Here is a 23573-nt window from a genome sequence, read left to right on the forward strand (position 1 = left end):
GTGATCATGGCGGTGAGGGTTGGTGGGCGACGCGGGGGTTGGGGTTGGCAGGAGGGAGGCGGGGAAGGAGTAAGGGTGAGGGAGGCATTAGGGCCAAAGCAGGTGACAGGGATGCGGGAAAGGAGATCTGTGTGGAGGGTAGGGCTGGGGGAGGAGATGAGCACCCAATCATGGCGAGGAGTGAGGAGGGAGATGGGGGCACCAGGAAAATTCTGGCGAAGGAAGAGGGTGAGGTTCCGGGCCTCAAGAAGGGAGGGATCAGGACGGGAGAGGATGTAGCGGTAGGAGGAGGGGGAGGGGGAGGAGGAGGAGGAGGGGGCGGGGACAGGCGGGGAGACATCCATGGCATCATGGGCGGGGGAAGGGGGACGAGGCGGAGCCTTTTTGGGAGTAGAGGAGGCAGGGGTGCCACTGGGGCACTTGACGGCGGTGGAGAAGGTGTAGGGGATGGGAGTGACTGGAATGTGTCGGGGAGTGGCAGGTCCCGGTGCTGGAGTCGGCGCTGGAGACAGTGAGGGCGACGGCAAAGGTGACGGTGAAGACGATGATGATGTAGGTGAAGGGGAGAGTTGAGCGTGGGCCGTAGCCCGCCGGGCGACCACCCTAGCGGGGGCCACAGAAATGGAAGGAGCAGAGGGAGGGAGTGGAGGGAAGAGATCAGAGGAGGCGCAGGAGGGAGGAGCTGGGGACGGGGTGACAAATAGTGAGGGAGATGGGAGAGTGAGGAGTGGGGGGATGGACTGAGGGGGGAGAGATGCAGCACACCACGTGATAGTGGTGGCGGCGGCGGAGGGGGATGTGTATATGATGGCAGTGGTGGTGGCAGTAGTGGTGGTGGTGGGGGTCGACATTACGAGAAGGGGAAAAGCACAGGACAGGACAGAGAAGTAAACGAGGGATGGACAAGGCGGCGAGAAACACAGAGTAGAAGGGACGGAGAAACTATGAAGGAGACTGGGGCCGAAGCCCCACTCTGCTGCTGCTGGCGGGGGAGGTGACCTGGCTGGCTGGCTGGTGGGGACGCTATTGCTGCTGCTGCTGCTGCTGCTGGACGCTGCTGGCTGCTGGACGCTGCTGGCTGAGACCGCTGCTGGACGCTGGCTGCTGGCAGGAATCGCTGCTGGCTGCTGGCAGGAACCGCTGCTGTACGCTGGCAGGAACCGCTGCTGGAAGCTGGCAGGAACCGCTGCTAGCTGCTGGCTGCTGGCAGGAACGGCTGCTGGAGGCTGGTTGGGACTGCTGCTGGACGCTGGCTGCAGGCTGCAGTCTGCTGGCTGCTGGCAGGAACCGCTGCTGGCTGCTCGCTGGGACCGCTGCTGGCTGCTGGCTGGACCGCTGCAGGGTGGCTGGCACCTGCAATATACCTAACACTTCGAGTAGGACCGAAAGGCCAATCGAAGGTCGGTATCCTTCCGGATTACCGCCGGAGATGGGCGTAATGAAGCCATCAGTCCCTGTATAAGTTTCTGATATTTTCACTATCAAAACAGGTGAGTTTGAGAGTATAAGTGTGCGAAATAACCGATATGACTAATTTCGTTAAAACAGCGACTTATGCCACTAGAAAGATAATATTTAGCCAGAAAAAAGCGTTTCTAGAAGTGCCTGCCACAAGAAATTGTTCTTGGGTTGAAAATACTTGTATGACTAGTCTTGTTAAGCGAGACGCCCGGTGCATAGGTCTTTTCGCTAGGTGGCGTTCACTTCACCCACGAATCCTTTCTCTGGGCCTGTCGTAGAAGCGGCTCCGTCTTACAAACTCTAAAGCAAATCTCCCACATGAATTCATTACGCGCCAAATATTCATTAGTCGCATAAAATACTTCTTCACTGGTTGCAAATTCGGGTAGTTCTTCTGAAAAAAAAAGAAGAACCTGCAGTTACATCCTCATCAACATACCTTATGTAGGAAAGAAGTCGTGGTCGACCGCCAGTGTCGGTTGTCTCATCGTTCTGAGGCGAGAACTTACGACTGCTCTTTATTTTTCTCCTTCAAAATGTCTTTAGTGTCACTGGACATATCGCTAAGTCGACGACTGACTGAGTCAGCAGAGAGAGGAATATTTTACTATTTCTCTACACTCGTGTGCGAAGAGCGTTTCTGCTATTGTGTGTGGGTTTTTAAAAAAACGGCTCTGAGCACTATGGGACTTAACAGCTATGGTCATCAGTCCCCTAGAACTTAGAACTACTTAAACCTAACTAACCTAAGGACAGCACACAACACCCAGTCATCACGAGGCAGAGAAAATCCCTGACCCCGCCGGGAATCGAACCCGGGAACCCGGGCGTGGGAAGCGTGAACGCTACCGCACGACCACGAGCTGCGGACTGTGGGTTTTTAGCCTTCATGATAAGTTCAGCTATCTTATGGCTAGTCTATGCGCGATGCCAGCACTGCTGTGAATGTCAGCGCCCTTCAGCCAGAGACAAGAGGCCTGTACATATTGCAAAACAAGTATCGACGTTGTCATGAGCGTCACTTCCTTTTTTATTTTGTAACCGACGATCGATGAAAATAATTAGCGTCTTTACTTAGTAGATAGGAATGTTTTGTTGACAAAAGTCGTTTCAATTTTCCAGAAACTGAGTTTTTCACCAGACACAACACCTTCGGGTATTAAGCAACTTGGTCCTTGTTAGTCTTTGATTTACCTGTTGTCTTTTCTTTCCATTTGCGTGTAGCTTTATGATACGAAAATTGTCGACTATGGTGGTGGTTTTTTACTATTCCTCTTAGTGTGTTCAGTTCAGATGTTATGATTTCTTTAGTAAATGGATATTTTATTTGTCTCTCTATACAGGTTCGAAAATATGCTTCTTTGTATGGTTTCGGATGTTAAGAAATACTACCCTGATGAGCCCAACCATTATGACCACCCGCTTAATAGCTTGTTTCTCCGTCTTTGGAACAAAATACACACATGAAAAAAAGTTTTGCATCACCTCGGTTCCGAGAGTTCCGCAACCTGTACAGAAAATTGGAATAGAGATCAACATAAAAATCGTTTCCGCCCTTTTTATTGCTCATGAAAACCACACATTGCATGTTGTACCACCATATAGCGAGACCTTCAGAGATGGTGGTCCATAATGCTGTACACACCAGTACCTCTAATACCCAGTAGCACGTCCTCTAGCATTGATGCATGCCTGTATTGGTCGTGGCATGCTATCCACAAGATCATCAAGGCACTGTTGGTCCAAATTGTCCCGCTCCTCAATGGCGATTCGGCGTAGATCTCTCAGAGTGGTTGTTGGGTCACGTCGCCCATAAATAGCCCTTTTCAATCTATCCCAGGCATGTTCTATGAGATTCCCGTCTGGAGAACATGCTGGTCACTCTAGTCGAGCGATAACGATCCTGGAGGAAGTCATTCAAAAGATGTGCACGATGGGGATACGAACTGTCGTCCATGAAGACGAATGCCTCGCCAATATGCTGCCGATATGGTTTCACTATCGGTCAGACGATGGCATTCACATATCATACAGCCGTTACGGCGTCTTCCATGACCACCAGCGGCGAACGTCGGCCCCACATAATGCCACCCCAAAACACCAGGGAACCTCCATCTTGCTGCATTCGCTGGATAATGTGTCTAAGGCGTTCAGCCTGACCGGGTTGCCTCCAAACAAGTCTCCGACGATTGTCTGTTTGAAGGCATATGCAACACTCATATCTGAAGAGAACGTGATGAAGAGAACTGATGAGCAGTCCATTCGGCATGTTGTTGGATCCATCTGTACCGCGCTGCATGGCGTCGTGGTTGCAGAGATGGCCCTCGCCATGGACGTCTGGAGTGAAATTCCGCATCATGCAGCCTATCGCGCACAGTTTTAGTCGTAACACGACGTCCTGTTGCTGCACGAAATCATTATTCAACATGGTGGCGTTGCTGTCAGGGTTCCTCCGAGTCATAATCCGTAGGTAGCGGTCATCCACTGCAGTAGTAGCCCTTGGGCGGCATGAGCGAGGCATGTCTTCGACAGTTCCAGTCTCTCTCTATCTCCTCCATGTCCGCAGAACATCGCACTGGTTCACTCTGAGATGCCTGGACTCTTCCCTTGTTGAGAGCCCTTCCTGGCACAAAGTAACAATGCGGACGCGATCGAACCGCAGTATTGACCGCCTAGGCATGGTTGAACTACAGACAACACGGGCCGTGTACCTCCTTCCTGGTGGAATGACTGGAATTGATCGGCTGTCGGATCTCCTCAGTCTAATAGGCGCAGGTCATGTATGGTTGTTTACATCTTTGGGCGGGTTTAATGACATCTCTGAACAGTCAAAGGGACTGTGTATGTGATACAGTATCCACAATCGACGTCTATCTTCAAGAGTTCTGGGAACTGGGCTGACGCAAAACTTTTTTTTTATGTGTGTGCATCACTGATTCTGTGTATCAGGGGTCCGATAGTTTGTTGGTAGGTTTTGTGGAGGAATGTGGCATTAGGTGTCTACACACAGGTCATGTAATTCGCGTAAATAAAGGTCCTCTGATTTGAGTACGCGGAGATGGCGCCCGATAGCGACCTAGATGGGTTCCATAGGATTTACATCAGGCAAATTTGGTCGCCGAGATATCAACGTGAGTTCACTATAATGCTCCTCAAACCATTAGAGCATAGTTCTGACTGCGAGACACTGAGAATTATACTGCTGAATGATGACATTGCCGTCAGGGAAGACATCAAGCTTGAAGAGATGCCGAGGGATCGCAGCTGTCACAGTGTCTTCGATTATTACAACAGGTTCCATGCAAGCACAGGAGAATGTCTTCCATAGCATAATAGTGCTCCCACGAGCCTGCGTCCGTGGCGCGCTACGTGTTTCGAGCCGCCATTCACCTCGATGATGGCGTTTTTGGAGACGACCAACGACATAGAGTAGCAAAAGTGTGATTCACAAGAAGAGCCGACGTTTCTGTTGATCGACGATCGGATCCCGACGGTCCTGTGCCCACTTCAATCGTAACTGACGATGTTGTCGGTTCAACATGTGAATGCGTAGGGGTGGTCTGCTGCGGAGCTCCATGTTCAACAGCGTGGAAGACGAACGGTGTGCGCCGAAACGCTTGTGCGTGCACCAGCATTGTGTTCCTTCGGAGAGATGCCACAGATCACCATCTATACTACTTTACGGAGCAGACAAGCTTCGGTACCTCACGTTCTGTGAAGAGTAGTGAACGTCCAGCCATTTGGCGCCTAGTGGTAGTTTCATTGTCGTTCTCCCTCTTTCCGTAGATGCTCACGACAGTAGCACGTGAACATTCGACCAGCTTCGCCGTTTTCGAGATACTCATTCACAGGCTCTGGGTAGTAACAATCTACTCTTTGCCAAAGTCGCTTATCTAAATGGATTCCCTCATTTGCAGCCCATGTCTTCACTAAGGTGATCCTCCGTCTGTGTCTGCTCCGCTTACATACTTCTGTTATCGCGTCAGGTGCCCACAACGCCACCATGTTTTGGCTTATCAGCACATGTACTGTATTATACAGTCTGTGGCTGTTTGTTTTCGATAGATTTTGAATTTGTGCATTGTTCCATTTCTTATGATTTCGGGATAAAAGTATTACGTTTACAACAGAATATGAACAAGGCAATAAAACAAATTTACTTGATCTCGGGATCACAAGAAGTGGAACAATCTGCACGTAAATCACTAGCAGCTTCCTACAGGTCTTCAAACTTACTCGTGTAGCTGCTAATACTGATGCATCTATACATGTGGCTGTAATATACAACTATGTTTATGTTGCCTTCTCCTGTTCTGCTTAGATGGTACTCATGGACCTGTATGGATATTCAATTCTCCATTCACGGCTTTTGAAATAATTCAAAAAGTGGTTCAAATGGCTCTGAGCACTATGGGACTTAACATCTGTGGTCATCAGTCCCCTAGAACTTATAACTACTTAAACCTAACTAACCTAAGGACATCACACACATCCATGCCCGAGGCAGGATTCGAACCTGCGACCGTAGCAGTCGCACGGTTCCGGACTGAGTGCCTAGAACCGCTAGACCACCGCGGCCGGCTTGAAATACACTCCTGGAAATTGAAATAAGAACACCGTGAATTCATTGTCCCAGGAAGGAGAAACTTTATTGACACATTCCTGGGGTCAGATACATCACATGATCACACTGACAGAACCACAGGCGCATAGACACAGGCAACAGAGCATGCACAATGTCGGCACTAGTACAGTGTATATCCACCTTTCGCAGCAATGCAGGCTGCTATTCTCCCATGGAGACGATCGTAGAGATGCTGGATGTAGTCCTGTGGAACGGCTTGCCATGCCATTTCCACCTGGCGCCTCAGTTGGACCAGCGTTCGTGCTGGACGTGCAGACCGCGTGAGACGACGCTTCATCCAGTCCCAAACATGCTCAATGGGGGACAGATCCGGAGATCTTGCTGGCCAGGGTAGTTGACTTACACCTTCTAGAGCACGTTGGGTGGCACGGGATACATGCGGACGTGCATTGTCCTGTTGGAACAGCAAGTTCCCTTGCCGGTCTAGGAATGGTAGAACGATGGGTTCGATGACGGTTTGGATGTACCGTGCACTATTCAGTGTCCCCTCGACGATCACCAATGGTGTACGGCCAGTGTAGGAGATCGCTACCCACACCATGATGCCGGGTGTTGGCCCTGTGTGCCTCGGTCGTATGCAGTCCTGATTGTGGCGCTCACCTGCACGGCGCCAAACACGCATACGACCATCATTGGCACCAAGGCAGAAGCGACTCTCATCGCTGAAGACGACCCGTCTCCATTCGTCCCTCCATTCACGCCTGTCGCGACACCACTGGAGGCGGGCTGCACGATGTTGGGGCGTGAGCGGAAGACGGCCTAACGGTGTGCGGGACTGTAGCCGAGCTTCATGGAGACGGTTGGGAATGGTCCTCGCCGATACCCCAGGAGCAACAGTGTCCCTAATTTGCTGGGAAGTGGCGGTGCGGTCCCCTACGGCACTGCGTAGGATCCTACGGTCTTGGCGTGCATCCGTGCGTCGCTGCGGTCTGGTCCCAGGTCGACGGGCACGTGCACCTTCCGCCGACCACTGGCGACAACATCGATGTACTGTGGAGACCTCACGCCCCACGTGTTGAGCAATTCGGCGGTACGTCCACCCGGCCTCCCGCATGCCCACTATACGCCCTCGCTCAAAGTCCGTCAACTGCACATACGGTTCACGTCCACGCTGTCGCGGCATGCTACCAGTGTTAAAGACTGCGATGGAGCTCCGTATGCCACGGCAAACTGGCTGACACTGACGGCGGCGGTGCACAAATGCTGCGCAGCTAGCGCCATTCGATGGCCAACACCGCGGTTCTTGGTGTGTGCGCTGTGCCGTGCGTGTGATCATTGCTTGTACAGCCCTCTCGCAGTGTCCGGAGCAAGTATGGTGGGTCTGACACACCGGTGTCAATGTGTTCTTTTTTCCATTTCCAGGAGTGTAATTTTCACAGGGCATACAAAGAACATTTTACTGTTAATTTAGACATATATAAATTAATGTGGACTGAGCTGGGCGTATCCCAAACGTCTACCAACGGCGATTTATCAGTTCTTATTGCGTTACCAATAAGAATCTTACAGTATAATACCACTTTGCATCCTGTACTCCATCTTCTTCTTGTTTACTCGTTTGCGTATATTCTGATATTAAATCTTATTTTATGTCGAATCAGTCCTTTGTTAATCGTATGTTATCAGGGTATGACTTAAAATAATGTCTATCACGAACTGTCGAATATAATAATTTAATATAACATTTCCTGTGTTTGGATGGCTATATGGGCACATTCCGAAAGCCAGTACATTAAAATATATATATAGCTGCTACAATAACCATTTTAATTTTTTTGAAAAACATGACAGAACTGAAGGGCCATCACAGATATTAGCAATACCCGTATATGATTCTGTAGGCAGGTGGTAACATACGGAAGATACACACTTCTGGCATCATCTATGGCCTGATAAGCAGCGATTTCTTATCTTGTGGGACGCGGACGCTGGCCGTTCGTATCTGCAGTGTTATCGACGACCGGCGATCTCTGGCAGCAACAGAACCGTAAGTACACTCAGTAATCGACGTGAGGCTGTTATGTGCCTACCTGCTCTGCAATATGCACAGTGGAATTGCTTGGATCTGTTTCCAAGAATGTGAAGCAATGATTACCGCGATTGAAAAATAGTTATACTCAAGGGTGCCTCGCGTAGCAGACGTGCAATTTACTCAATAGGAAAACACACCGGCAAGATAAATATCTGACGATGTGGACACAACACGTCAGCTAGATCTGTCGCACGCTTTCTTTTCTGACGGGTGCGAGGTGACTGCACTTTTTCTGCAGCGGATTGCCGATTACCGACGGACTTCGTCTTTGTTTCTTCTGCTTCTTTATTATTATTATTATTATTATTATTATTACTATTATTTGTTGAATAAGTTCTTAACTTGCTGTTGGTAGTGAAACATTTTAAGTGTAACACTACGTCAGTTTGAAAGAAATGTGGGGAACTGTGACCCTGGCCACACTGAAGAAAAAACATCGGCATACTTTAAACCGAGTAATTTTGCTAATGTTGTTGCTGTGGTATTCAGCCCGAAGTCTATACTGTGCAGTTCTCTTCCCCTCTGCATAACTATTGCAACCTAAACCCACTGAAACCTGTTTACGGTAGAAAAATATTAGTTATTCTATCTACTCATACAATCTCAAGTATTCTTTTGTAGAGTCACGTTTCAATTGCCTCTATTTTCTTCTAGTGTAATCTATTTATAGTCCAAGTTTCGCTTCCACATAGACAGCACTCCAGACGAATACTTTCAGAGAAGGTGTCCTGACACTTAAATTTATATAAGGTGTTAAAATATTTCTCTTTTCCAGAAACGCTTTTTATGCTTTCTTATATTTCTTATAACCTCAGATTCCGAAGTAAAGACGTCATAATGGATATCCAGTCATCGGTCACAGGGTGTTATCTGTCCATCGTGTCACAGATTTCGGTATTTCTTTAGTGTCCCATCTTCACGTAACAACTCTTGCCACATTACTTCGTATGTTCCAAGTATTAAGTTGTCAAATACACAAAAAAATGCTAATTTGGAAATACTTGTAATTCTGAAAAACGGGTAACGGAAGGAAATAAAATAATCAACTGGATCGAACAGTGCCTAGATAAAAGTTTTTTAATTATTTCTACAAAACGAATAAATTGTTCAGTGGGGAAATCGTAGGACATATAATTGTGGATGTTCGGAGCTGAAACTGGTTAGGGCTCATTCTGCACACGGGAATAATGTTTTAGCTTCGTCTTCCTCAGTTAGTAGTACCAACCCATGAGACTATGTTCAGTTTGCTTGAAATGTCAGCTCCTTTGTACGCCAGCACGTATACTGTGTCGTCTTTGCCGGCAAGTAGTAAGGTGCCTCGGAAACATGGCGGTGTTTTTCCTTTTATCTTAAAGCTGTGATAGCTATTCACTAACCCTGATGGTTTCGCCGTCTTCATTTCATTGTAAGGATAGTTTTCGTCTTTGTCTTGTTGCCACTGCTGTACGGCTCCATGAGTTTCTTCCCTTGCTGAGCACTTGTTGCGTGCTTAAGTGGTATAGTCACACCCAAACCTCCAGATGACGGACAGTCAGATCGCTACTAAACGTTGTAAATCGATAATCGACCAGATCACCGATACAGTTTTGGCTACGTGCTGTCGTCCAGGAGAACATGCGAAAACTTTCAGTAATAAGTAACACCTGACGTATGGAGCATAGCAAAAGCGTTACTGTGAGCGGTTGTCGTACAGAGCCGCCGTGGGGAAGCCGGTAGAGCGTTAGTCTGTTATACCAAGGGTCGCCGGTTTGAGCCCCGGTCATACCAGCTTTTGTCCTTAGTACGTGTGAACCTGTTGTAGGGAAAACATGTTCTAAACATAAACAATCAGAGCATAAGAATAAAGAAACAACTGCACACGTGCAGAAGTACTAATGGTAATAATAATAATAATAATAATTATTATTATTATTATTATTATTATTATTATTATTATTATAACACTAACAATAAAAATAATAAGCATAATATAAAATAATATTAGTAGTACACAATATAATAATAAGAATAATAATAAGTACATAACGATCAGGAATCAGTACAAACACCACCACCATTCATTCAGGAGCCAAGGTTTCACAATAGTGGTGAAGCAAATGACTTTTGTACACCAAGCACATTTGATGAACCCCATAACTGCGCATCCAACCTGTAGGTTATTATTATTTCTTCCGCACGTGTGATGCATTTGTTTCTTTATTTTTCTGTGGCGATTGTTTATGTTATACTGTGAAACTACAAATTAATGTACTCTATAGGCTTGCTACTTTCAAATAAACGAAGCGAAAACGCACTACCAATAGAAAATTGCCGCAAAGTCCGATCAGTCCATTTTCATGTTAGGAATATTTTGTACCAAGTAACAGTTTCACACGTGCTGTAGCACAAAAACTGGCATGACCACGGCTCGAACCTGGGACCTCTGATACAACAAAGCAACGCTCTTCCGATTTCCACACGGGAGCTCTACGGGACACCTTTCACAGTTATGCTTTTCCTGTGTTCCGAAAGTCAGGTGTTACCGATTACATACGTTCTCCTGGACGACAGCGTATAGCGCAGACTACAATGAAGCGCCAAAGAAACTGGTATAGGATTGCGTCTTCAACTACAGAGATATGTAACCAGGCAGAATACGGCGCTGCAGTCGGCAACGCCTATGTAAGACCACAAGCGTCTGGTACAGTTGTATAGATAGGTCACTCCTGCTACAACGGCAGGTTATCACGATTTATGTGAGTTTGAATGTGGTGTTATAGTCGGTGCACTAGCGATGGGCTACAGCATCTCCGAGATAGCGATGAAGTGGGATTTTCCCGTACGACCATTTCACGAGTGTACCGTGAATATCACGAATGCGGTTTAACATCAAATCTCCGACATCACTGAGGCCGGAAAAAGATCCTGTAAGAAAGGGACCAACGACGACTGAAGAGAAACGTCCAGCTTGACAGAGGTGCAACCCTTCTGCAAATTTCTGTACATTTCATTGCTGGGCCATCAATAAGTGTCAGCGTGCGAATCATTCAACGAAATATCATCGATATCGGCTTTCGGAGTCGAAGGCCCACTCGTATATACGTGACGACTGCAAAACACAAAGCTTTAAGCCTTGCCTGGGCCTGTCAACACCGACATTGTACTGTTGATGGCTGGAAACATGTTGCATGGTCGGACGAGTCTTGTTTCAAGTTGTATCGAGCGGATGGACGTGTACGGGTATGGAGACAACCTCACGAATCCATGGACGCTGCATGTCGCAGGGGAGTGTTCATGTTGGTAGAGGCTCTGTAATGGTGTGGGGCGTGTGCATTTGGAGTGATATGGGCCAATGATACGTCTAGATACGGCTCTGACAGATGACAAGTACTTAAGCATCCTATCTGATCACCTGCATCCATTCATATCCATTGTGTATTCCGACAGACTTGGGCAATTCCAGCAGGACAATGCAACACCTCACACGTCTAGAATTGCTACAGAGTGACGCCAGGAACATTCTTGTGAATTTAAACACTTCCGCTGGTCAGCAAACTCCACAGACACGAACGTTATTGAGCACATCTGGGATGCCTCTCAACGTGTTGTTCAGAAGAGATTTCCACTCTCTCGTACTCTTACGGGGTTATGGACAGCCCTGCAGGATTCATGGAGTCAGTTCCTTCCAGCATCACTTCAGACATCAGTCGAGTCCATGCCACGTCGCGTTGCGGCACTTCTGCGTGCTTGCGGGGGCGCTACACGATATTAGGGAGGTGTGGCTGTTTCTTTGGCTCTTCAGTGTATATCGGTGGTTTGGTTGATACTCTGTCGTTTGGTACCGATCTGACCGTTCGACATCTGGAAGTTTGGGTGTTAGCAGTGAGTCACTGTTACCATTAGGTAGAATAATAGGATACATTTAACATGCTTGTGATTCATTTGTGCCATTGAGCTAGTTACCAATAATCCCTCGAACTAAACCCCATTCAAAGTCTTTAGTTCTGTAGTAAATTTGAATTCGTGCACTATATCGAGCCCTGTATGATGCTGAATTGCTAAACTATTCGGTCCCTACAGTAACATGTGCAGTTATTTTTCATTTCTGACACCTATAATAATTCGCGAGACCGGTGAGACTGTGCGTTCTTTCACTGTGCGTTCGCAGCACCAGCAACCTGCATCCTCAATTAGCTGTTGGATGTATTCCAAACTCTGTCTTTTTCTACAGTTTTTGTCCTCTACAGCTCCCTCTAGTATCCTGGAAGTCAGTCTCTGTTGTCTTAACAGATGTCCAATGAAATGCCTTCAATCAGTTTACCCCCTGGTGTAACCAATGGCTCGGTATTATTAACCCCTCCAAACGCCAGGCAATAATTATAGGCCGGCCGGTGTGGCCGTGCTGTTCTAGGCGCTTCAGTTTGGAACCGCGTGACCGCTACGGTCGCAGGTTCGAATCCTGCCTCGGGCATGGATGTGTGTGATGTCCTTAGGTTAGTTAGGTTTAAGTAGTTCGAAGTTCTAGGGAACTGATGACCTCAGATGTTGAGCCCCATAGTGCTCAGAGCCATTTGAACCAATAATTATAGGACACATCACCTGCACTTTCCGTCTCCATTAATTCTACCTCACCATATAAGACAGTCCCATCCAGCTAACTAACACACTAAAATACCTTGGACTAATCTTCAACCGGCAACTAATGTGGAAACCGCAACCTACCAACCGTCCAACTGAAAGCCCATAATAGACCACAACTACTAAAATTACTAACTGGCCACACCTGGGGCCTATAGCCCACTCCTGTCCTTCACACGTACAAATCCATGATCTGCCCCATCTCTTGCTATCTCAATGCTGCATGGATATCCGCCCCTCCCAAAGCCCCTCCAGATCTGTCTCGCTTTCTGCATCTGCTTACCTTCCACACAATGATCCTTTACCAGTCCCCTCTCCTCACTCACACTGAATGCTTCCGAATAACCTACACCATCCATAAACTTGCCCCCTACAACAGCGCTATTGTGTCCCTCTCCTTTGTGATTCTATTGTGATGGCGTGCCTCTACCTACACACCCCACCAACCCTACACCTGCATATATTCTACGTCTTCTTCCACAGAAATTTCAAGCATCTCCCTCTCCTTGACCACGAGCTCCTCCCTGACATATACCTGTCCTACCAACTCCGAATCCACACTACCCTCTCCACCACTCCCACCCTGAGTGCTCCCTCCTCCTCCTTCTTCTCTCCCCATACCATATCTCCTCTTTTCCCCTTTCCTCTCACACCCCTACCTTGTTTTCATCCTACATCTACGAACCCCAATTCCAGCTATCCCTCTCTCTCTCTGTCCCCTAAAACGACTCCTGTCTCATCACAACCTCTTACCAGGCCTCATTCCTCATCACCACCACTACTCTCAGTTCTTCCTCTACAGCCGCCCTTCCTTTCCTCCACAACCTACCACCCCAGGGCAGAACCTTTTCCAGCTTTAGTGAAGGTGTAGTGCTCCAAGTTCAATGGTCAGTGTATCTTCTGTCATGTGCAAAAGTTTCTTTTTCAAGTTTGCTTCAAGTGTTTAGTATTCTTCCAGTGTTTGTCAAGCGATTTTAACTGTGCCGTCTGTTCACATTTTTATCACTGTTTTTAAGCAGTTCATCAAAACAGCATTATTTTACTTATATTCTCCCATTAACTTCGCCCTTAAAATAATTTTAGTTCACAGTACATACGTCTCCTTGTTTTGTTTTTGTTTCACCGGCTCCGACTAAGACATGTTCAACTGGTTGAAGAATGGGTTGTTTGTGCCACTGACAGTCCAACCCCCCTTCGTCCACACGAGGTGAGGGGGGATGAAATAACAATACAGAAAAAAAAAGGCAGTGGTGTCATCGACGAGCAGCAATGAAGAGTCGGCACTGTGTAACACCGACAATGTCTTCGCATTTCAGTCGGCAGTGCAACGAGACGCGTATGCAAAATGTTTAATGCATCAAAAGGCACTGAATGCTTTCAATAAGATCAGTTTACAAACGCACTATTGTCCTACCACGTCAAAGAGTACAGAAACGGAAAATGTGAAGGAGTTTAGTGCGGATAAAAAGTTTTAAAACTTGAAAGGAAGCTCTATGAAGAGTATGAAATAGAAGAAAAATCGAAAGAGTGTGCCGTTCGAATGAGCTCCAAAACTGTAGTACTTTTTGCATAGTCATTGTGTCATTTCATGGCGATTTAATAAAAGAATATTTGGTAGTTGCACTTCAGTATTCAGGTGTCCGCCCCCGGTAGCTCAGTGGTCAACGATACCAACTGTCAATCCTAAGGGCCCAGGTCCGATTCTTGGCTGGGTCGGAGATTTTCTCCGCTCAGGGACTGGGTGTTCTGTTGTCCGGTACCTTTATCAAACATGAGGATCATGCGTCCCACACTGGTTATGGCTGACGACTTTCAGAGCCAACTTGTAAAACACTGTGTTTGTAATTTTTAAAGAGTTTGTGGCGTATTCTTTAGCGGTTTATGAAAGTGAAGGTATCACAGGCACACAGCTGTATGTACCCTCTTAGTAGTGTTGAAGAAAGAGTAGAAAATATAGGGTTGTCATGGAATTTATTAATTTATGTATGTAGAGACGGAGCGCCAGTCACGTTGGAAAATAAATCAGGATTCGTAGCACAACTGAATGGGAAAATGAAAAATCTTCCGCTACCAAATTCGCACTGATCTGCAGCATGAAGCAATTGTTCTGGAATGCGACAGGGGCTAATAAGACAGTCTAGATTCTATCAAGCATTTCCTTCAGGATCGATTACCTCGTTTCCACAAGTCTCGACAAGGCTGCCCACCTTGTTCCCTGTGACAACGGAGGGGGCTTCAGCAATCGCTGTTCTCAGGCGTGAGCTCTCCGTCTTCTCGAGAAACGCGCTGGTTGCGAAGCTCTGATCTGCTGCATGTGTCTGGTTTTTAGACAATGCTGCGCAAAGATTGCTTTTTGCAGCTCCAGGTTCTGTGCTTTTCCTCAAGTACGGTGCACACTGTTCGACGCACTTAACGACTTGATGACGTGACGAGTGGCCGAACGAAGAATGGCCGCGTAGTAACTGGCAGGCGCGCCATCTGGCACCTGCGCTACAGCCGTACGTGCCACCATCGGTCCACATAGTACCAAAGGCGGGTATTACACGACGATCCGCCGCGAACGGTACTGGTCTAGTGCGACAGCCATCTAGCGGTAGAACTGGTGAAACTACGAAAATTAACAGACACATATCCGCACACCAGAATAGACATCAGTTCTAAACTGCCGCCAATCCGTGCAAGAGCACTAGGTAGCGATAACTCGCGCATGCGCAGAAGAAGGTGCCGCAGTGATTTCTGCTTATTATTCGCATGTTGTTTGGTGGCTAGTAACTAATTTCAGTTTTTTGTTTTGGGGATTTTCCGCGTTTTTTCGGTAAGTAGGTTTTCATAAATGCAAAAAATAAATTTTTTTGCCAGTAGACTTTCTTTTATACTAGCTGTTTGTGACAGCATTTTTTTCTGTTGATTGCTTCGTATTATAGAAATGAAATGGAGCAAAGAGGCGTTAAGCGTCTAAATTCAGGCATACAGCGAGGAAAGGTGTATCAGTGCACCCGATGTATCATAATACGATACGCTGGCAATCATTTCTTTCTGAGTAATACGCATATAACGTTACACGGTGATTTTCGATTTGTATCGTAATGCCTTAGCTTACGAAAGTTCATGTTTGATTTGATTGCAAAAAAATGGTTCAAATGGCTCTGAGCACTATGGGACTTAACATCTGAGGTCATCAGTCCCCTAGAACTTAGAACTACTTAAACCTAACTAACCTAAGGACATCACACACATCCATGCCCGAGGCAGGATTCGAACCTGCGACCGTAGCGGTCGCGCCGTTCCAGACTGAAGCGCCTAGAACCGCTCGGCCACATCGATTGGCTGATTTGATTGCATCTCTTGCTTTATTTCAGCATGCCAGAAAAGAGAAACGGGCAGTGACGGCGAGAAAGTCCGTGCAGTTTCGCACAGCGCGACAGACGAGGACTGCAAAATTGAGTAGCACATTGCATTTCATTTTCCAAATTTGGAAAAAATAACACAAGTGCACTTTTAAGTTTTGATCCTTTAAAGTGTTGCAAATTGCAGTGCATACACCTACAACAACTTTTGAAATGGTGGGCTGCGCTATACTGTGGCTAAAGGCCACACTCTTAAAAGATTCCCCAGTCGCTAGGAAACGTAATGTCACAACCAGCCTGCAACTTAACAGGGCATGTACTGGTATTTTATCAGTGATCTAGGCTGGTATGATCACAAAACATACAAACATATGATTTAATTCTTACGTTCCAGAAGGAGAGATAGTCTCCCTCGTGACTGAGTCACACTTGCTAATTCCATCTTCTATCATAGACAGCAGCTTCCCGAAACAGGCCATGTCCATCCTGACGAAGTTCCGAAATTCTTGCGGATCTTCGGGCCTCACTTCTTTCATATGCAGTATAATCCTCTACCTTCGTTCCTTGCTTTCAGCCTGGGTCGAACTCAATAACGTCCACGATCCCCCTTGTGCTTCGTGCGGTAGAACGAAGGACTTTACAAGAGAGCATGTGCGCAAAGTATATCCCACGTGGATGGTAATAGGTCTACACGAACCAGCTAGTAGTTACAGATATGCACGCTTGGGGCGCTGGTGCGTAGGTGTACGGTTTACGCGCATCGTGTAATAGCGGCTTAACAATGGGACCGTTAATGTTCGCCTTCAGAACTACGCTATTCGTTTTGGGCGTGCGCACTAGCCATTTTTCTCTTACCGTACCTCGCAGCCCCTCTCGCAACGAAGATCTCTTGCCGTGACCACAGTACTTGAAGGTTTGTCTCCAAGACGAGGTCTGAACGTGTACCAGTTTGACAGACTGAGTCATGAGATGTATTAAGGCACAGTTCCACGCAGCGACAAGTTTGGCCGCAGCACTCACAGACTAGCGACATTCCCGTAACTTCGCATATGCCGATTCTGTAGAAAATATCCTCCATCTAGTCTGCCAGACACTTAATCTCTTACAGACGAAACCCTCAGAATCTGGAAACCGAAATTCGTCGCTTAAAAGCGCCAGGGGGATGCGCTGTTTCCTATTTGTAACAAGTCATCAGTCTTGTGACTGGTTTGATGCGGCTCACCACGAATTCCTCTTCTGTTCCAACTTTTCCACCTCAGAGTAGCTCTCGCAACCTACGTCCTCAATTATTTGCTAGGTGTATTCCAATCTCTGTCTTCCTCTACAGCAGTGGTTCCCAACAGGTGGTCCGCGGACCCCCAGGGGTCCGCGAGCTATGCCAGAGGGGTCCGCAAGATGCTATTAGAATAAAAAATATATTTCTTATGATAACACGTAACAGAAGGAGTTTGTTATACTAAACATCCAGATTTGAACACAAAGATTTTGAGCAATAACCAAATATTTAACAATAAGAATGATGGCTAAATTGAAAAAGTTTTAAGCTCAATATTTTTTCAATAATGAATATGTCAATGTTTTTTCTAAGTACCAAAAATAGAAAACGTATAAAAAGACTCTTAATTTGGATTTTTTAGGTACTTGATACTGTGTTATAACAAGGTACCAATCATGCTCGATGAGGGGGTCCTCGAGACAATTTTGTTGGGAACCCCTGCTCTACAGTGTTTACCCACTACAGTTCCCTCTAGAACCTTGGAAATTATTCCCTGATGTCTTAACAGATTTCTTTATCATCCTGTCCCTCCTTCTTGTCAGAATTTTCCATATATTCCTTTCCTCGCCGATTCTACAGAGAACCTCCTCATTCCTTATCTTATCGGCTCACCTCATTTTCAACATTCTTCTGTAGTACCACAACACAAATGTTTCGATGCTCTTCTGTTTTCCCATAGTCCATGTCTCACTACCGTACAATTCTGTGCTCCAAAACGTACATTCTCAGAAATTTATTTCTCAAATCAAGCCCTACCAGATTTCTCTCGGCCAGGAATGCCCTTTTTGCCAGTGCTAGTCAGTTATTTATGTCCTTTCTACCTACGTAGCACAACACCTTAACTTCATCTACTTCGTGACCACCAATTCTGATGTTAAGTTTCTCGCTGTTCTCATTTCTCTTACTTCTCACTACTTTCGCCTTTCTTCGATGTACTCTTGATCCATATTCTGTACTCATTAGACTGTTCATTCCACTCAGCAAGTCCTGTAATCCTTCTTCACCTTCACTTAGGACAACAATGTCATCAGCGAATCTTATATGCTTTCACCTTGAATTTTAATCCCACTCTTGAAACTTTCTTTTATTTCCGTCATGCTCCTTCATTGTATAGACGAGCAATAGGGACGACAGACTACACCCTTTTTAATCTGAATACTTCGCTCTGGGTCTTCCACTCTTATAGTTTCCTCTTGATTCTTGTACATTTTGAGTATTACCTATATTTGCCTAAAGCTTACCCCCATTTCTCTCAGAAATTGAAACATCTTACACTGTTTTACATTTTCGAACGCTTTTTCCAGGTCGATAAATCCTATGAACGTGTCTTGATTTTTCTTCAGTCTTACTTTCATTCTCAATCGGAACGTTAGACCTGCCTCTCTGGTGCCTTTATCTTTCCTAATGAAAAACTGTAATCATATAACAGATCCTCCATTTTATTTTTCGTTTTTCTGAATATTATTCTTGTCAGCATCTTGGATGTATGAGCTGTTAAGCTGACTGTGCTCTAGTCCTCGCACTTTTCAGCTCTTACAATCCTCGGAATTGCGTGGATGATGTTTGTCCGAAAGTCCGATGGTATGTCACCAATAAAGGTGGGAAAAATAACGTAACAGCTAGAAATAACGGTTATTGAGAAGTAGCAGTCCGTTGATAACCACTCATCTGATACCAGCAGTTATTTCAATAGCTGCCAACAGTGGCTCGCGCCATCTCTTTACCGAAGATCGTCCTACGCTTTCGCGTCAACTCATCTGAAATCTGGCTACAACGGAGAGGGATAGAACAACTGAAAGGTCATGGAAATAACTGTGAAACTGCGCGCCATCTGTTGATAGAACTGTGTACTATTTCGTGTCACTTTTTTCAGCACAAACATTAAATAAAGTTAATGTCAGAGCGGTGGCTGATAGGAACGACCGTAAAGATATTGCACATGCACGGTCGTTCCCTTGAGTCACAACTCTGTCAGTTTAGATTGGGCGGGTAGTGCAAATAGTTACTGTAAGGAGTTCGAGCGCTATGGAAATAAGTGTCAGAGGTCGGTATTTTTCCCTGGTAGTTATTCGCTCACAGTTCTCTTTCTCTGGCAATTAAAGGGTTACCATTATAGGTAACCTCGATGTTGGTGACTGCTCCTGACACCAGTTAAAGATCGTAGAACCCGCTGATATTTCCAGAGAGGATAGTTACCGGAGTGAACAAAATATTTTCGTACTGCTACGGAAATAACCACTGCCCATCGGCGGATCCAGAGAGTTGACAAATGGGGATTCTATTCTCTCCACGTCTTGTAGTTCCGGAACAGGTGTCATTCTCTTTCCGGCCTTGGTTGTGTTAGAGGGTATTGCTTTTCGTTTCGTGTTCGTGTTTTTCTTTTTGTTATTGCTACTAGGCTAGCAGTACTAGCAGTATTCTTACAAAGAGTATGAAAAGCTAAGAAACACTGTAAAGAGTATGCAACCGGTAAATATTTTTTAGGGGTTCTACACTCACCTTTTTTGTTTTCAAAGAGCTCAAGTTAGTTCATTTACCATTATGTTAAGCAAGACTAAAAACTTTGTCAGTGCAGTTATTGCTGTGTTGAGGTTCTGTTAATATGCAAAACATCGCGCTTCAATTTGAGAGCTCATCTGTGTCGTTCATTAATTAACCTGTTACATATTCAGACCGTTAACTGTCATGATATTAAATAGTAAAAAGAAAAAAGTCAAAGCAGTCAGCTAGCACTGACAGACGAAGTGTTTATTATTGCCTCAGATATGTGACAGAAAGAAAAAAAAGCAAAACATGGAATCGACAGGTAAAGTATTCCTCAGGACAGGACGTCTGAGGCGTTTAAATCTGTTACCCTTACGAGGTTACACAAACAGTCATCCACTGGAATTCTACGTACAGTAATGCCAAATGTAAGAGATACGCAACAAACTGAAGGCTTGGAGAAAAGTAATTAGTCATCCTCCCACCAAAAAATTAAGACCCTCACGGTAGCTGAAGAAATCGAACAGTTTTCCAAATCTCACATAAAACTTGGATTAGCGTACTCACACATTCCTCAAATGGACCATCTCGTACAAGAATAAAAGAATCTACCACGTTACGTAAATTTTTGTGTTGTATTACAACGCCGTACACTTATTCTATTAAGTGAACAGTACAAGAAATTAAGCCTTGAATTAACCTACAGTACGGTATTCATCTTACGTATTAGTTCATACTTTAAAAAAGCACGTTTTTTTTTTAAATAGAGATCGATAACTTACATATATACAACATGAAACACCAATAACCGTCCAAACTTCAACTGAAATGTACTGGACAGTTAATTATCTAAGGTTATGGCAAGATTCATATGACAATCCTGCCACTTTGCACTACTTGCAGTTATAATTATACTGATAACTAAACTGATCGATTCCACCTGCTCCGTTATTTAACTGTAACCTCGTCGGAAGTATAGGGTAGTGAAAAATAACTGACAGTTATTTATAATCGTTAAAGATAATGGTTATAAAAAATTACTGTAACCGTGATAACGGTTAGTCCAAAATAACCGTTTGGCCCACCTCGATTCACCAGTACCATACATTCTACACACCTACAAGAACAGTCGTTTTGTTGCCACTTCCCCAACGATTTTAGAAATTACAATGGAATGTTATCCATCCCTTCTGTCATATTTGATCTTAAATCCTCCAATGCTCTTTTAAATTCTGATTCTAATTCTGGATCTCCTATCTCTTCACTATGGCCTCCTATTTCTTCTAATGTTACAACCCCTGCTTTTAATGCCACTTAATGTTATTTTGACTTTTCTATAAGCTGAGCCAGTCCTTCCGACAATCATTTCCTTTTTGATTTCTCCGCATTTTTTATGCAGCGTTTCCGCCTCAGCTTCCCTGCACTTCCTGTTTATTTCCAATTTATTTCCAACTTCTGTGAGTGCTCTTTTTAAATATGTCCATTCCTCTTCAACAGAACCGTCTACTGAGCAGTATCTATAGCCTCAGAGAACTTCAAGCGTATCTCTTTATTCTTTAATATATCCGTGCCCCACTTCTTTGCGCATTGATTCTTCCTAAGTAGTCTCCTAAATTTCATTCTAATCTTCTTCATTACTTGTTGTGCAATGGCTTCATACACAAAGGTAAGGAGAGGAGGGCTACAGAGTTTTGCAGCAGTTGTTGTCGTAGGGAACCTGCACAGGAGTAGAAATGATTGCCAAACAAATAACAAAGCAAACAGAAGATTTACTTAACTTGTACAGGGTAGGACGAACAAAAGTGACCTGAAGAACCGAGTTCTATGGTACAAAGATACACAGCAGAGAGAAAGAAATACAGTACTAACATGATTATAGCAGATGTTAGAAGTGACCACCATTCATCTCGGCGCTTTTGGGCCTGCTCAGCAAACTGCTGAAGGCGGATTGAAGCTGGACTGCTGGAACTGATTCAGTCTCACCCAAAATGTTATGATGCAGTTCTTAAGGACTATGAGCGTTGTTGTGATACACCTGAGACCTGAGGGCTACCCACATCAAGTAATCGCACAATGGCAGATCAGGTGACCTGGGTGACCAGCTAGAGCCGTGACCAGACTGACCTCTGCTAACAACACTGTCAGGCGTGAAGATTCTGTAAATGTGGTCCAAGGTTCGGCCGGGTGCATGAGCAGTTGCTCCATCCTGTTGGAAGTAACTCTTGGTCTTTTCCTCCTCCGTTAATGTTGCCACAAATGGCTTCAAAATGTTGACAATGTCGTCCGGACCACTTTTATTTGCCCCACCCTGTGTTTCTCCAAACATAGGAAGACCCATTACAAATGATGGAAATAGAGTTCGTCTCATACAGTAACAGCAACAGTGATGGAGACGCATGCAGGGGGCGCCTGTATGGTGTTCTGCAGAGAAGTGGCTCCGAGCACGAGTGGGCTGCTTAGCTACCACTGGCCATCCTTCATTGCAGTGGCAGGGTGCTCGTGGTAGGGAGCCACTGGAGGCATGGCTCAGTGGGCGCACACAGTTGGGTCCATCAGATCTCGACCACTATCGCAATTCAGTTCTTGTGGCGCCCATAGGTTGGTATCGATACCTGATACCACATTACTGAATTGTGATCTGAATCTATATCTGCTCCCGGATATGCCTTAAAACCTAGTATTTGATTTCACAATCTCTGCCTGACCATGATGTAATCTTCTAACATTCTGCGTGGTGTCTGTTTGTTCTATATCGTGCCTCCCTACCACTTTCGCTCAACGACGCTCTGAGCGTGTTTTTTAGGGAATTGACTAGTTTGAACCTGGGACCTGTTGCTGGTAAGGAGACGCCAGACCACATATGACATGTAGAACTCAGAATAGTTCAGTGAGACTAGCGATGATATAAACAAATACTTAATGATTTCAGCGTCAGCTCCACTGCACTCCCTGTAAAAGAATCTTAATACTAACTAAATTTAGTGGAAGGGGTTCAAGGCTTTCCTATTTTTAGTTAGCTGGTAAAATAACATCGAAAAAGCAGTCAAGTTTACCATTGGAAATTTTATTCTACTCACAAAACATCGTTTATAAATTGCACTATTGATAAAAGGAAATGTTTTAATACAGGAAGGTAAAAACCAACTGTGTTCAACAAAAATGTGAACGAATATTCCCTGAGTGGGTTTCCAAGTTCTACAATGGACCGAAGGATGACCTATGCCATATCACTTCTATAATCTAGGTTTAAATTAAGTTTCACAAAAGAGAAAACTATCAAAATGGTCTACAGTGACCCTCAATTATCTTTAATTACTTATCTAACTTGTCGTAAATTATAGTGGCTGATGTGGCTTCTCAATAACTATATAACAGAAAAATCATCGCGTTTCAGATTTTTACTTCAAGTGGCAAATGTGAACACCATGAACTTTAATTGACGATCGACACTAGTATTACGCAAAAAGGGGGTGTAACAGATGAGACTTCTGCAGTTCTGAATGAAGCTTTATGCGCTGTTATGCGGCATCGCGTGCGTTCATTACCTCGTCGGTGTTCGTCAGGGGCGGAGGGCAGCACAGCTCTGCTCACCTCGCCGTCTCGGAAGCAACTCTCTCCTAACTTCTCCTAACTACAATTTACCGAAGTTGGTTTAAAAAAACTATCTGGCTGTGTTTTCATCTGACCAATCAGGGTCTCAATGTTAACCTT

At 45.3% G+C, this 23573-nt stretch overlaps 1 protein-coding gene across 1 annotated transcript in view; it reads left to right on the plus strand.

The window, feature by feature from the left end:
- The first annotated feature begins 8034 nt into the window (after nt 1–8034).
- LOC126146654 (UDP-sugar transporter UST74c-like) overlaps nt 8035–23573 on the plus strand; it is a 73281-nt gene continuing 57742 nt past the window's right edge. The window contains exon 1 of the mRNA XM_049915635.1: nt 8035–8093. The gene's annotated coding sequence lies outside the window, so the exon portion shown is untranslated. The remainder of the gene's footprint in view (nt 8094–23573) is intronic.

The sequence above is a fragment of the Schistocerca cancellata genome, chromosome 2 (assembly GCF_023864275.1).
Source record: "Schistocerca cancellata isolate TAMUIC-IGC-003103 chromosome 2, iqSchCanc2.1, whole genome shotgun sequence".
NCBI lineage: Eukaryota > Metazoa > Arthropoda > Insecta > Orthoptera > Acrididae > Schistocerca > Schistocerca cancellata.